This window comes from Ammospiza nelsoni, chromosome 3 (genome assembly GCF_027579445.1).
Source record: "Ammospiza nelsoni isolate bAmmNel1 chromosome 3, bAmmNel1.pri, whole genome shotgun sequence".
Lineage (NCBI taxonomy): Eukaryota > Metazoa > Chordata > Aves > Passeriformes > Passerellidae > Ammospiza > Ammospiza nelsoni.
The window spans coordinates 20,083,393-20,100,014 of record NC_080635.1 but is presented as its reverse complement, the minus strand read 5'-3'; positions in this window follow the sequence as shown (position 1 = coordinate 20,100,014).

Genomic DNA, 16,622 nt, shown 5'->3' with positions numbered 1-16,622 from the left:
GGATGACTTATGGATTAGGACACAATGAACTTTTCCTGGTGCCAGAGTTAGCCACAAGGCAGTTCAAATGCCATCCCCTCCACGGTGACTCTGCCCAGCTGTCAGTCAGTATGTGGCTATAATTGGAATCCATCAGAAAAATACATTTTCTGGAAAAAATGAGAATTTTTATAGGAACAAACAAATTAAAATATTTAAATTTAGTGGACTGGAGCTGAAACGCTCCAGTTTCTATCCTTAGTTTGAACCTCAGGTCCCATGAAACACTGTCACTTCTAATGAAAAAACAAGATGGGAACAGGGAGTTGAGTTATGATCTCCCTCATGAAAACTGAGAATTTACATTGCAAAACAAACACATCTACTGATTTGGAGCAAAAAGTGGCTAAAGCTTCCTCAGATGTAACCTAGCTGAATTTTTAAGGTGGCAGTAGCTGCTTTGTGGCTGGAAGGGCAATTGAAAGGCTTTGGCCTACAGTATTGTAACCTAAAGCAGTAATTTCAGTGCAGCATCTGCTGAGCAGCCAGGGTAAACCTGCCTGAACTACGATGTGAGAGAAAGGAGAAGATTCACATTTTGGTCACTTACAACCTTTTTGCTTCTATTGTTAACCTTTCACAGCTCCCAGGAAAATGTATGCTGTGTTTGTGACAAATCTTAACCTCACCATGATACTACCTCTGTGTTTGAGAAATATCTATTCCATGGGTGGAATTCCTTACCATTGCCACTGATCTTTCTCTTTTAAAACCCTTTTACTCCTTCTTGTTTTTTATGCTCTCATACAACCTTATATGCTGCCCTTCAATTTTTCTTTCTTATACTTGTGAAGCAATCCCCCGCAGTTTAAACTGAACTTGTTACCCCTTTCTGGTTGAAAGGATTTATTAAGAATTACTCTAGATTATGTCAACCAACTTTAACAAAAATGACTTTTGATTTCACATCAGTTCAGATGCTGACTAGTGCTTGCGGTTTTCTGGCTTTTATTGGATGTGACATAAATATCCACACTGTGATCCTTGCCAGCATTTGTTTTCCCTTTTGTACAAAATGAAGAATACAATAATTTTGCCAGTAGATTTTGTGATCAGCAAAGTATTTGCACAGCCCAGTTTATTTTTCTAAACAAAAAAGGTGGGGCTTGAATGATTCAGGGAATGAATTCCACCCTCCTAGCTCTCCTGCAGGCCCAAACACAGTGAGTATCAATCTTACCTGGAGGGCCCATTGCAGAGGAGGGGAGGTTGCAAATGTACACAGCAAGCTTTTCCTTGAAAATTTATTTCAACACAGTTCTTGGGGGTTCTCACTAGTGCTCAATAAAAAATTACCAGGCCTATGAGCCCCCTCCTAGTACACAGTCATGAAATATGTCCATTGGCAGAGACAACACTTTCTTTTCCCACAGAAAAGAAGGGAAAAGACTTTTTATTGCACTGCTGGGGCACACATTGCTCCCCAGGGAAGCGCTCTGGAGCAAGGGGGGTGTGATGCAACGTTAATAAATGACCACCACGTTAATAAATGACAAGCAGCAAATGCTACGATGGAGTGAAATATCACAATTAGGCCAGAGTGCAAGTGAAGGGTCACGCTGTGCCTCTCGGGCCTGCCAGAGCTGGATAAGCAGCCGTGGTGGCTGAGCAGGGACAGTGTGAGCTTTGCATCTTTAGCACAAGCCTAGCCATCACAAAGATGGGAGGCTGCTGAGATGGCACCACCCCTGAGGCTCACTCTGCCTTCTTTAAAGAGCCACTCCTGCTGCTGGTAGGTGTGAGGAGCCGTGAAGGTGGGAAGCTCATCGCCTCTGACCTTCCCTTGCACCATGTGGGCTGCGTGGATGCTGGTCCTGACCTAGCATTTCTCTGGTTTGTGCTCTCAGGACTTTGAGTGGGCCAAGGCAGCAGTGGAGGGAAAGGAAACTGTGCCTTTCTGTCTCTTTTCTCTCTAGAAAAGCCCTTGTATGAAAACCAGGTCATCCTCCTTGCTGTCTGTCTGTCTGTATTTGGCTTCGGGCTCACCTGGGGCTTGTAGGCTAGCCAAAAATAGAAACTCCCCCAGGAAGGCAAGGAAAAGGCTTCAGGTTCACCAACCAAAATGTCATGCAGCTGGCCAGGTTTGGGGCAAATTACTCACCTTCCTGAGGAGGAACAAAATATTGAGATACAAATTGGTCACTAGCCCCAAAATGGCCCAGTTTTGCTGCTCTTTTTCTAGGACATGTGGCAAAACCACAGCCTTGGCTCTACTGGTCTGACCTAGAGTGAAGGCCAAAGGCAGCTTTTCATTGTGAGGACACTTGTTCAGGCTTTTGGAGTAAAAAAATTTTGCAGACCAGTGCAGTGAGAAGACGAAGATCTGTCATGCAAAGTAGGTATCACAGCCATCCTCACCTGATTGTTAAATAGCTGCAGTTTTTAACAGTTACATTTGAAAACATTTATTCCTAATAATTGCAGTAAGCAACCTGCTGCACTTCTTGCCAGAGTTTTGCATCTGGAACTGGAGAGATTTTCTGTCTCAGCCTTTGAACCCAAGATCACAGCACATGGTAACCCAGCAGAACTATGGTGACTCATCACCACACTGTGGAGGCTGAAAGGGACCTTTTTCCACCCACCCATGAAAACTGAAGGAATCTATCTGGACCAAGTCACACACTTTTTCCTTTCATTTATAGAAAACAGAAACTGTGATTTTTTTTTTTTCTCTGAAGATCATAACTGTTTTTCATGATTAAGCTCTGTGTAACAGAGATAATCATGGTCCTGTCTTGTATGTCTCTTTAAATTTAGCATCATGATTCCCTAATTCTAGCACAATACAACTGGTGATCAGATATCAAGAACTGTCATCCTGATACGCAGTCAAAAAAATGCAGTGTAAAAAACACCTTGCTCTCTTAACTTCAACCTCTAGAATCTGGGGAAAAATGCTTTTTTACAGATGATCTTTAAAAGGTCCTTTTCTCCACCTGTGTAAAAAATGCAGTACTGTGGTATACCATTCATTGTATACAATTGACTTTTTTTATACCCTCTTAAGCTTTTTTTCTGGACTGGGTTATTGTTGCAGGCCAAGTCTCAGGTCTCTTCAGCTCACCTTCTGATACTGCTTCTTTGGAAAAGCACCCCATCCTGCAGCTAGCACAACCAGGCATCCACCCTGAGGAGCCAAAATTCACTAGAGGCCCTGGCACCACTTCCCTGTTTCTAGAAGAGTCACTGCAACCCCTGTTTGTGTTCAACCTCCTCATCTGTCATCTCACAAACTTGAGCCACACGTGGAGCAAGGTGGGCCACTGTCAGCTGCTGCAGAGTCAAACATGGAGAGTAAGCAGGTACACATGTTTTCCTTCAGGGTTTCTCAACAAATTCCAGTGGCACTTGAAAGGGTATCCATTTGTGTGAGTCAAGGGACAGCAGGATGGAACTGGACACAGCCCACAGGCAGCTCAGGCACAGCTGTGTCACAGAGGGGTCACTCCTGAGCACAGCAACCACTGAAGTCACATGCTGTGAGCTTTGTTTGTAAAGTGAATTCCGTAGGTACAAGTCATCAGAAGAAGAAAAAGCCCCATGGACAATATTATATAATCCAGACAAATATACTAATAGGGGATTTTCCAATGGAAGAAAACTTACATCATGCCTGAGGAAGTAAAAATAAACCTGGCACTTGTATTTGCTCTAAACACAAGAAAAGCCTTGATGAACTACTAGATACATTTCTTTGGCTAATTATTAGTCATGCTGAGCATTGTGATGTTGGTTTTAAATTTATTCCATAACTACATCCTAACCTCAATATTAAAGTACCCTAGACTTTCAAAATCAGTTTCTTTCTAAGGCTCACTGTTTCCAGAGAACAGTACACTTTCCTAATTATTGCTGATGTTTTAGCCATTATTGAACCTCTTGTGACCTTATTCAGTGAAGAAAATAGCACTGGGATTTGAAAACGAACAAGTTACTTGTGAAGTAAAATAAATCAAAAAGTAAGGTTTATATAGCAACCTTCCTGAATGCCAGATACATTTAAAAAGGTTTCTTATCATTGGAAAAACAATTACTTTCACTGTTTTTTACATCTGAAGATCACAATTGAAAGAAGATGTGTTTTGTTGTCAATAGCCTGTTCTATTTAAACAGTGCACTAAGAGGAAAAGTCATGCACCATGTTTATGGCAGATTAAAAATAAAAAAAAGAGGAAATGTGTAAAAGGATATGAAGTGTGGCTGAAAAGACATACCATGGCCTTAAGAACAAAGCAAATATGTAAGATGCAAAACTAGGTCTGTTATCTGTAAACAAAGCCTTTCTTTTGGAGAAAAAAAATAGAAGATTTGTATTGCCATTTTGTGTTACATTCGATAAAAATGAAATATTCAAGCAGACCAGGGGATTCCAGTGATTCACAGCATGTCATTTTTTATCCATGAGATGCATGATGAGGTGTTCATGACTTTCCATTGCTGAACAGTAGAATTACCCAGGGAGGAAAGTGTGTTTGGTTTTGGCAAAGCATCACTGGCTACTTTTTTGCAGAGCCTTACAATTAGGTTCATCTGAGCAGACTCAAGTTAGTGGCAGAGAGGTGTTATTTGGATGAAAATCAAAGTCTTCTTGACTTGTGCACCAGAGAGAGCCAAAACCAAGTTGGGTTCACCTTGGGTGCCAGTTACAGCTTGTATGTGCTGATCTTACACCCAAGATAAGTCACAGCATCTTTAGACCAATTGTCTATGAGTCCCAGAAGGTGAGATAAGAATGAGGGAAGTGCAGATGTTCCTTCTCCTTCACACATCTTTTGCTGGGGGTGGATAGTGGATCATATAGAAGTTGGCAGGTCTTCATTGCAGCTGTCTGAGTTTGGCCATTCCCTTTCCCTCCACCCCCACCTCCTTCTCCTTCCAAGTAGCAAATGGAGCATCTCAGGGAAACAGCTGACCTGCAAAGTCCACATCAGGTACACAGGCTTTCTACTGGGGCTGCTCATTCCTCTGCCTCCTTCATCTTTGCCAAATGAAATAACTCCTGTCACATCTGAATTCCTCTTCCAGTGCTGTCTTGGCATTGCTAGCCTCTTAACCACTTCTTTCAGCTGTGAGAGAATCAACCCAGCTTCTGAGATTCTCAGACTTGCTCCAGGTTTCTTTTAAAAAGGGACTGCTCTTGCAACTGCTGTTTCCAGGCAAGAAGAGGTAGTAAAGCCTGTTCCTTGAGTTCACCCTAGGTCCTGGGTTGGCTCAGAAATGGAAGCAGGGAATTCAGTCCCATTGTGCTCACCAGCTGGCAGCAAGAACTGAATGCAGCTGTAGGGATCCTCACAAACATTCCATCTCAGCAGCCCTGACCAGAAACCTGGAGAAGCCACCTCAGCTGCCAGGCTTCCTCAGAGGAAGACAGCATCCACAGGCTGAGCATGAGCCAACCACACAGCTTTAAGGAGACTGGGCTTCTGTGGAAGGAAAGGGACGTAGAGGCAACTGCCAGAAAGTCATTGATGCCCCTCAGCAGCTTCCTGGGCACATTTGTGTTGGTGCTCCTTTCTCAGCTGTGCTTTGCAAGTGACTTCACTTCCAGGTGACTTCACCTCATCCACTGGAAGTAAAAAGCTGGAGGTCTCTGTACAACTCACTTAGGTTAGGCTGCTGGATAGAGAGGCCTCATCCCAGCTGGACTTCCTTTCAGTGTGAATTCTGGGCATAATTTTTCTTTCCTTTCCTAGCAAAGGTGGTTCTGTTGGTGCAGGTGGAGGCAGTGTGCATGCTCTGATGTAAAGGGAGGACAGTGTGGGCTGTAGTACCTGTCAGTTGACATTAAGCATAAGAAGACAAGAAGTTTTCCATCTTCTTTAAACATAGCCTGTACTCATTAGGCTACCTCTCCTCTTAGAAAAAAAGACATTAACATGGAAGGTTTTCAAATATCAAATGGAAACACTGACATGGTAAACACTATGCCACTCACCACAGTTTTTTCCAGAGCAGAACTGGCTCTTAATATCCCCATGCTTTGGCAGATTTTCAAAGCAAGCAGAAGAGAGAGTTAAGGGCCTTCCCTGGGACTCCTCTGACACCAAGTTGTGGACAGGTCCATTCCAAGATGAAAGGTATCCCACCATGGGTCATAATGCAAAAGTCAAATTTGAAAAGCAGCCACTTAGTAGGAAGGGGCTCAATGGGGACATTTGGAAGAGTGAACTGCACAATTTAAAAAATAACCTTGCACTTTGGTCCTTAGAACTGACAACCAGTGTATAATATCCTACCAGCAGAATATGAAAGGAAAAATTCTTCTTTGGGTGGAATGTGTGGGAAGTTTATGCCTCTGATTTTGCCTCTGAATCTTGAATATTCATTCTCCCTGACCTTTCCACATCATGCATGTTCCACAATCTGGAATCCGCTTCCACATCAATCTAATTTTGAACAAAAATTAATTTGATAATTTTTTTAAGTAAGGCTATTAAGTTACAGTTTGGATTTTCTTCATAAAAGAAGAATTCACAAGTTATTTTTTTCAGACTGACCTTTGGCTCTGGGCAGTGATGCAAATAACCTTCCTGCCAACTCACTGATGTAAAAGGGGAAAAAGTGTGGAGGGTGAGGGGGATGGAGTGTAATACTACCGTCCTAGGAATTGGATCCAGCTGGCCTCCACGAATACAGTCAGCCATGGGGGTAGAGTGGAATAAAACAAACCAAAACAAATTAAAGATAAACACTTAATTTCAGAAGTTGCTGTGCACCTACAGCTTTTCTGCACTTGAGCTGAGTATTCTGCATATGTGGAAGTCAGTCCCAAGAGGGGAATTGTTCTTGTCAATAATATTACAGGACAAATATTCCTGATTCACTGGTTCATTCCCTCAAGTTTTTCATGTAATTCTAAAATTCTTTTAGGTCAGACTATAAGAGTTGATTCCTTGAACCTTTCTTTCTCAAGCATGTCATCCCTATCACCCGTGTCACAGGAGATTAAGGCTGGATACTAGGAAAAGGTTCATCACCCAGAGGGTTGGGCACTGGAACCGTCTCTCCAGGGAAGTGGTCACAGCACCAAGCCTGATGGAGTTCAAGGAGCATTTGGATAATTCTCTCAGGCACATGGTGCAATGCTTGGGGTGTTCTGTGCAAGGCCAGGAGTGGGACTTTATGATCCTTGTGTGTGCCTCACCACTCAGCATATTTTGTGATTCTATAAAACCCCCTTTCTCTCTTCTCTTCTTGTTCTCCCCTTCTTTGTTTCAGCTACTGTTCTGATACTTATGGGGAAAGTAAAATCTCAAAGTCTTGAGGTCCTGGATTTCCCAATATATAAATGAAACAACTCTGTGGCTTCAGGTAACTTTTTTATATGTGGTGTGATGGTTCTTGTTGTGGCAAAGACTTGCATACAGCCCATGGTATCAGTCAATCAATCCAGGCTGAGGAATGAACAGATTGGAATCATTTGAATGAGCAGCCTTGGGGAAAAGGATTTGGGGGTGCAGGTGGACATCAGTGAAGAACATGTGCTTGCAGCCCAGGAAACCAATTGTATTCTGGGATGCCTTAAAGAATCATGGCCAGCAAGTCAAGTTCTGCTCCTCCACTCCACTCTGGTGAGATCACAGCTCCAGGGCTGTGTCCAGCTTGGGCTCCTCAGCACAGCATGGACACAGACCTGTTGGAGAGCCCAGAGGAGGCCAACAAGGTGATCAGAGGGATGAAGCACCTTTCCCATGAGAATAGGCTGAGAGATGTGGGATTGTTCAGCCTAGGAAAGAGAAGGCTTTAGGGTGGTCTAATTGCAGCCTTCCAGTATCTGAAGGGAGCCCACAAGAAAGATGGACAGAGACCATTTACAAAGCCATGTAGTGACAGGACACGAGGGAATGGTTTCAAACTGAAAGAGACTAGATTAAGTATTAGGAAAAACATTCTTTACTGTGTGGGAGGGAAGGCACTGGAACAGCTTGCACAGAGAAGTTTTGGATGCCCCATCCCAGCTAGGATGGATGAGGTTCTGAACCACCTGGTATAGTGGCATGTGTCCCTGCTCAAGGCAGCAGGACTGGAACAAGACGAGTTTTAAGGTCCCTTCCAACCCAAACCATCCTATGATTCTATGATTAGCTTAGTTGAGGGCACCAAGTTAATTTCATAAGCCCTACCCTAGGACAGCCATCGCTGGGAATTGTTACTAAGTCTCTTTTTTTGAGCTGGTCATCTAGAGGTGAAAACTTTTCTTGTCTGACTTCACTTACCAGAATTTGTCTCTGAAGTATCCAGCAGCAGCATTTCTGCCTTGGCATCAGGTGGCAGGCACTGAGAGCCTAATCTGGGCAGAGAAAATCAAACAGCAGATGAGGCACATTTCTGCTGACTCAGATCATAGCTGCAGGCAGCCCGGGAGTTTCCAGCCCTGCTTGCGTGCTCTACAGCTCTGTGAGAGGTGGATTTGGTTGTGGGAAGGAGCCAGGGGCATGCCCAGAGCTGGCTGCTCTCAAAGGGATTGGTTTTGCAGGAGGGAGAAGTGCACATGGATACCGTGTGCTTCTCAGGACAGCTGCAAGGCTGCCACCCTAAGGCCAGAGGGATGCACTAAAGCGTCATTTTCCTTCTACAGGCTCACACAGTTTTCCAGCATGCCTTGATCTTAGCAGGATCATGGGTCTGACCAGCTTCTGCATTCATTCCCACAGCTGCCAGCCTTGCTGTTGCATTTTAGCAAAGAAAACGTGGCAGTAGCATTTGAAGGGGATCCAATGGGTGTAGAAATATGCTCCAAGGATTTACTGACTACCCAAAGTTTGAGTTCACCAATATGATCCACCCCAAGCTTTAAAAATCTTGGATATGTATTGGAAAAGTGATGAGATTGAAATAAAATCATCAAATGTAAAGATAATAAGTTATTTTTTTCATTTTATTTCCTTCTGATATTGCCTCAGTACAGCTGATTTCCCATGTTTTATTTTACAGCTGTGTTTTCTCATCAGCTTTTCAGGACCCTTAAGAAAGAAACATGAAAATACTGAGCAATAGGAAAAAAGATCTGGAGTCACAGACTCAAAGGGTGTGAATCACATTGACACTGATGACTTTAAGAAAGGCAAGAGCCAGAATGCCCAGCTCTTCCCTCTTCCAGGTGCTCAGGTCTTGGATGAAAACAAAGGATTTGTGATGTGGAAAACCACTGAGACCTGTGGGTGGGGAGTGAATTCTGAGCCTCTCGTTCAGCTCACGAGATCCATCTGCCATTGCCCACTGCCTGGCGCAGCAGAGGGATGGATGCAGTGCCCAGTGGGATGTGCAGCTTGGGCAAAGCAGGGACCTGCCCCTCTGCAAGGAACCAGGGTCAGGCAAGCCATGGTAGATATTGGGAAGCACGAACATGCCACCTCTTAGAGCTGGGTAAACATAGGTTGGAATGCTGTAAAAAGTGTTTTGTCAAATCTCTGTTAAAGGAGAAAAATTTTTTTCACAAGCTCTGATTTTAGGTCCCATTTGACATTTGCAGAAGGCAAAGGTTGATCTCCTACAGACTTTGGCCCCAAAGCTTATTTGCTTCATAGCATGCTATCCACTATATTTTATCAGTTTGCTCCAAGTAGGCATGAAAGGGCCTGTGCTAGATTCCATCTTAGTCCTTATGGTACCATTTTGTTCTGCACAGGTCTGACCAAAATTGAAATCTGAATTTTTAATGTTATACAAACTTTTATTAACTAAGCTCCTTTTGAGGGCCCTGCTTCCTAAAACAGCCCAGAAAGAATGAAGATAAAATTATTATTTCAGGAGTGAGATGAGAGGAGAGATCCTGTCTTTCAAGTTTGGTTTCCTGGTGTTCCATAAAAGTCAACACTCACATCTTCAAGTTTTATTTAGCATATATTATTTTCACTGAGGGGGTCTCATCAAACCATGATTATGAATGAGTGAAGTCTTTATTTTGCTTCTCTGACCAGAGATGTAATACTCTTTCTTATTTTGCTTTCTCTCATGAAAGCCCTTTAAGTGAAACGCTGAGCAGTTGGACTCTAACTGCAATTTAATGTAACACTTATCTGTGCTGCTGTTCACACTGTACAAGGTAATTTCCAAAGGTCAGAGCAGCTGGATTCCATTACAGAAATGCAGAGAACTCAAAATAGCCTTTGTAAATATATATTTTTGAGGAATTCAAGCAGCTGCCTTCGACACCCCTGGGTCCTTATTGTTTCAGAATGCTTTAGTATCAGCCTGGGGTCAGAAATTACTAAATTTCTCCTCCTCCTCCCCTAGATAAGAAATTTCCTTTGGATAAACATTAAAAAATAGTCAAAAGCAGAGTTATTTCTGCTTTTGCATTCTTAATCATAAGTTTTATTGCAATAAGCACTAAATCAAGAAAACTTTCTTCCATATGTGTTCAAGAACCATTTCCACTCTTTTTTTTCTACGCATATGACATTTGTTTTACAATGCTGCAGTTTACAAATCAAATAGTTTCTCACAGAGATAGTATGTTTTTATTTCATTTGTCCTTTTTCAAATAGTCCAAACGTCTGTGGTTTTGTCATTAAAAGTCCAATTGGCAGATATATACGGAAACTTTATGTTTTCCAGCTGGGCAACTACCAGTTACACATGCTCATTATTATTCATATTATCATTACAGTAACCATGGAGGATAATTCATGTGGCTTACTCAGTCAATATTCAGTGATCTACAGCAGATACTGTCCTGAAACTGTTGGAACTGAATTCTCCTTCAGCTATGAGGACATTTTGATATGCATCTGAGCCTCCTGACTTGACCTTTCTTTCAGAATAAAACTAGGGATGCCTCTGACCCTGAATTCTGGAATTTGCTAGTGGTTTTAGATGCTTTCCTTCAGCAGGAATACCCTCAGTTTGGAATATATTCTTGTTGAGAAGGAGTGCCTGGTGCTTGTTTCTTCCATAGTAGTTTTACCCACCTGTAATTTCACTGACTTGAAATAATTTTTGACCACCCTGTTGACAGAGGAGGGGGAGGATCTCAACCCCAGTGTGAATGTTTTAAATCATGCTGGTTTTTCAGTGGGGTTTTCAATTGCCGTGAAAAGTTCTAAATCCCCAAAGCTTTATTTTCCCCTCTCTCCGTAGCTGTGAATGGCCACACAAAGAGTGCTTGCTCTTGGACACAAGTGTTGTGTGCCATGCTGTAAATCACAGAATGAACGAGTCTGTCAGAGAGGATGAGCAGACTCTAAGCCATAACCATCGTAGTGGGTGGTACCATTATCCTGGGCTAATTTATTGTAAAGCTTCAGCAGACAGGAGCAGATTTCTGTAGTCTGACAGAGAATAGTTTATGAAGGATGCCAGAACTTTTCTATTTAGTTACTTCTGTAGTATTCATATTACAACCCTATCCTATATGAAAAACATTATCATGCAGTTTTTGAGGCATAACAACCTTAAGGCTCTGACATTTGTGGCTACTTTTACTTTTTTATTTACCATTGTGGAAAGAAAGGAGATTGATGGATTGACACCTAGAGAGGGTTTTATTATTGGAATAGCAAAAGCAACACCAAGTGCCATGAGACGACATGAAAGCAAACTCTTCTGTCCCACGTGTGCACAGGCTCCAGTTCCATCGGCTTTTGTGGAGATAAATACTTGGCTGGAACGAGCTGCTATGTAGGAGAAAATGGTGTGGATGCAGATGTATTTTTCCCTTGTTTGCAGCCTGGGAGGCAAGCAGATACATCCAGCTGTTCTCCTGTGCCCCAGGAACTGGGGTTATGCAGGCTGAGAGCATTGCCTTTCTAGATATCCCAGGGCAAAAATGAACCCTGTGCAAACAGTAGGGAGTGAACAGAGCCCATCTCCCATCAGCTCTGAGGGCCAGCAGCAGGGCGGTTCAAGGAGCTTTCCTGGTGGTATTTGCATCCCACCTGCAGCCCACCTTGGCTTTCAAGGACAACATTTTGAAGAATTCATAGGGTTAACAACAAGGCTTGCCTCTCTTTAAACATTTTGCTTCCAGTTCAATGTGTTACCCTCCGTTAGGTCAATCTACTGTGGATAGTAGTTCTCAACTAAGAAAAATGTAAAAGGCACGATTTTGATGGACTTCCTGGCAAATCCTTTGATTACATTCCCTGACACTCAACAGATGTCTGCAACCCACATGGCAAACATCCATAGAGGCAGTAGCTCACTCTGGCCCTTGGTATGAAGAAGTGATATATAGTATTTAAGAGAAATAATCTATTATGCATGTAACACTCCCATTTTTTCTGGATAATTTTGTCAGTCAATAATTGAAGAACTTAATTTACATTTTATTATAAATCTTATCCAAATGCTTGAAATTTCATTACTGGGGACCTTTGGACTTTGAGGAACTGTAAAATGAGTAAGACATGACTTTTAAGCTCATGTTTAAAGATAAAATTGAAAATTAAACAATTGTTCATTGCAGCTGAGCATTCCAGGCCATGAATATAACAGGGAAAGTAGAAAGAAAAAAAAATCAAAGCACTTAAGTGCTTTCTGAAATTTGAATTCAAAACTGTATTTGCAAGCAGTTTTATTTCTTTTTAATGAGGATTGCCTAAAGTCCAATTTCTGTGCAGTATCCATAAAAAACTTCAGCTGCAAACATGATTATCAGATCTGCCCTGGATGTGTGCTCTTGTTGCTGTTGTGCCTCACATGCAACCATAAGATAGCTGGCTGCTGGCAACTGCTGACGTTTTTACTGGTGCTGCAGTAATGTTCAAACCATATCTGTCACACAGCCAATTCCTAAAATTTGGCTCCCTCTCCCAGAGGAAAGCAACATCATCAGTGAGATGCATTTACTAAGATTAAAGAAAAAATATTTTTAACTGATTTCTACATCTACACCCTAAAAGTCTTTACATATTTCTCTTTGTGTTTCCATTTACAGCTGATAGTGAACAAGAACCTCAGATACAGATTTCAGCATCTATCTATCAGAAACAAACCTTATTATGTGTTAATGGCTTTGAGGTCTATGCTAATAAATACCTCTTGATCATTGTATATGATATCTGCTGCAACCAATGAGCAATGTTGTGATAAAAGAAATAAGATCAAGGATGGAAACTGAGTTAATATTTATTAATTCATATTTGAAGGTATTTTTGTTGTTCTCATTCTGAGAACAACAAAATATGGTGTGCCTAGCTAGAAATACACTCTTAGGAGAGAGGTAGAGCTAACCTGCTTGACTATGAATTATGATCATTCTTTCTTCAATGTTGTACCCATACAGTATCGTGGCACTTTATTACTAGCATTATTATTACTATTATTCAGCAGATATAGTAATATTTTAGTATTAAATACCCTCTTTCAGTGTGAGAGTGGGTACCCTTATCTATGTAGTAGCTCTCCGTTTTTCATTTGGATTCACACAAGAATTGCTCAAACATTGTGGAAAGAGTTCACAAATGTTCTATTTACTCTCCATAATATCCAAAACTTCGAGGTGCTGTAATTTTCATGTATTAGGTTTAGAAACAATTTCTAAGCTGGTTTGCTGCAGTTGAAAAGTATTTATGCAAAATAATCAGGGTGTTTACATTCATTGCATATAACATTTCTTTCATATGCTCTCAGAAGTCCCCAGTATGTAAATTCATTACACTAAGTAAGACTTTGTTTAACAGTGAGGAGAGGAAGAGTGTTATGAGAGCCCATTTATGAAGGTAATAGTTGTACATGAAGATCTGGGAGTCAGTAATAGGAAAACAACTGTTAGTTCCCTCTCACATCTCACAGAGAGTGTGATGCTAGTGCACTTTTTCTGCTGCTGAGACTTACAGAGACAGCCCTTCCTGATGTGCAAAGGAATAAATTCAGCTTGTCACAAAAGTTGCCTGTTTTGTGGGTAATATCTTACTGCTGATCATATTTATTAAAACCAGGTACCATGGAAATAAATTCATCACTCTGCCTGTCACAGCCTCATTGAAGAAAAATCTCTGCTTTACACACATCTTGCTTCTAGATGATTTTTTTTCCCTTGGTGTTTCAAAATGTTGTGAAAGGATTAGACCAGATGTGTGAGGAGTTTTGTCACTACCAGCTGTTGCTCTTGATGAGCATTTGAAAATCACGTAGGCATTCTAATCAAGTATCTTTGCTGGAAGTCCACAAGGAATTCTTTGTTACTCACACTGTTTTCTTCAAAATTTAACAGATCCTCATGGAATAATATTTAGGCTTTTTTGTTGTGTAATGTTTGTAGTATTTGTTTTCATTCCCAGTCTTAGAAAAACTCTAGCTTGACCTTTTATCCTAGAGTTACTTGTTATACAATATTCTGCATCAGTTCAAAGTACAGTGGGATAAATTAATTTCAAGGGGGCAAATAGTTCACATGTGTTATTTGGATATGTAGCACATGTTTACACCCTATTCATTATTAACAGAGAACAGTAATTATGTGCTTGACAGCACTGGCAAAGCCTCACAGAAGCATGGAAGTTGTATGTAAGAGAGACCACCATGCCCTTTTCATGTTCCTCATTTAACAGCAGTAATGAAAACTTCCCAAAAGGGATTGTTCCATCCCTCAACAGCAGAGCTCTGCACTGGTTGTATGGTACTAAATAACTATCCTGATCCTGCAATGCTGAAGTCAATGGCCAGTTTGATTTCAGGGGAGGCAGAACAACAGATGACGGATTCCATGTTTCTCCATGTTCCTTTGGTTAGTAAGCATTGAGTGAGATGGAGTCCTAGGAAGAAATCCCCAGATCTCTGTGCAGGATTCACCCCTGGCTCTGACTCTGCAGAGAGAAGTCTGCACCAGAGCTAGAGCACAAGTACGAGTTGGCTGGTCTTACTCTACATACAGTTAATGAAGACACAATTTTGAACAGGGAAGCAGCCAGGCTCACTAGACTCTTGCAGGTGAATTCCTTACAGGAAAGAAAATTTATGAGGTCATTTGCTAGCAAGCAATTCCATTTCTACCTGCATTGCACCACAGATTTCTTGCACCAGGATCTGTGTTTATGGTTCTATTATTTGTGTGAATGGCTGCAATGTTTTCATTCACACACAGTCTGGTAGGTGTTATGAATTCTGGCACAGCTAATTGATAAAGAATGTAAAGATCATTGAGATTGCTCCTTACAGATCTGTGATATGGCCAGCACCACTTTTTCTCTTGCCTGTACCATTTTTATATCTTCCTTACATTTTAGTATGGAACAAAGTCACAAGTAGATTCCTGTTTTCTAGACGTGAAAAACTCCAGATTTTCTCCTGGCACCAACTGGAACCTAACATTTTAGTACATGCCTCAGACTGCTCTCTCTCCTCTTTGATTTCTGCAATTTGGAAGTTCTTCCAAGGTTGGAAGCTATTCTAATGATAATATGTAATCATGTGCCTATCCTGATAAAGACTGAGAAACAAGCATGCAGATCTCAGCCTGAATGACACTGCCAGTGTTCCACTCTATCCCCGCATGTTACAGTGCACTTTTAAGTGGATCAAAGTAGATTTAAAAACGCTGTAGGCTGGGGTTTGGGCAGTTCAGAATCCAATTCAAAGGTCCTGGCAAAGACCCAGCAGTTTCAGCCACTTTTTCTCTGTCCAGTGTAACAACTGTGGTCCACAAGACTGCTCAGTGAGTACTAACAAGGGATCCTGGGGATCCCTGACTGTGGAGTTTGTACATGCTGGGAATAGGGCTGACATTTCCTTAAGGTTCCAATATAAGAAACAGTGCTGTGGGACTTCCTACTGGAGATGAGCTCTCCAAGCAAAGCTCTCTTTGAGGCAGACCAGCTGGGCCAGCATCTGTTATCCCTTTCCCTATGAGCTTCTCTAGTGGGAAAGAGTGAAGCCTGATGATGAATGAGGTGGATTGGGAATCAGGTCTCCTGAGGACTCTTCCAACAGCAGGATGCATGTGGCGTGTGAGCTGTTAACAGGTGCTCTCTGAACTGGAGATACAGATGGCTCCATCTGTGTTTATGAGGTCTCTGAGCTCTGCTTGTCTCTGTCACATGTATTTAATTTCCTGTACAGCACTCACTTTAAGCCGTAAAGGTTGTATCTCTGTTGTTTTGGGAAAACACACTTGACAGCACCTGGCAGACCACATTCCCTCACCAACAGCGCTCTTGTGTCCTGGCAGCTTCCTACTCAGGTGTTGCAGCTATGGCTTTTTCAAAATGCTAGGGACACAGCACCTCTTCAGCTTCCCCTAGTGCTGGGCTGTCTCTGCTGGCACAGGAGTGCCAATGGAAGGGCTCCCCAGCAACTCTCAGCATGCAAGCTTGCTCCCATGAGCTGCTGCTCCTCCAAAAGAAGAGCTTGAGCATGAAAGTTGAGGCAGGCCAATAGCAGAAATCTGTCTAATAACCAGTCCCACATGAAACTTGGATAATGCTGGTCAATCTCAGTGTGATTTTTGCCAGTCGTTAATTATTTGTATATGGTACTCTGGCTTTAATCTCCAGCTCCAGAAGAGTGGTGGAGGGAGGAGAGAGAATGGGGATATTATATAAGAGCTGTTGATTTTGCATGTGTCATCCTGTAACCACTCACTTCACTTGCCACTGTCTTTGTGTTTCTGAACCAAAACCAAAAGTGAGATGAAGGCA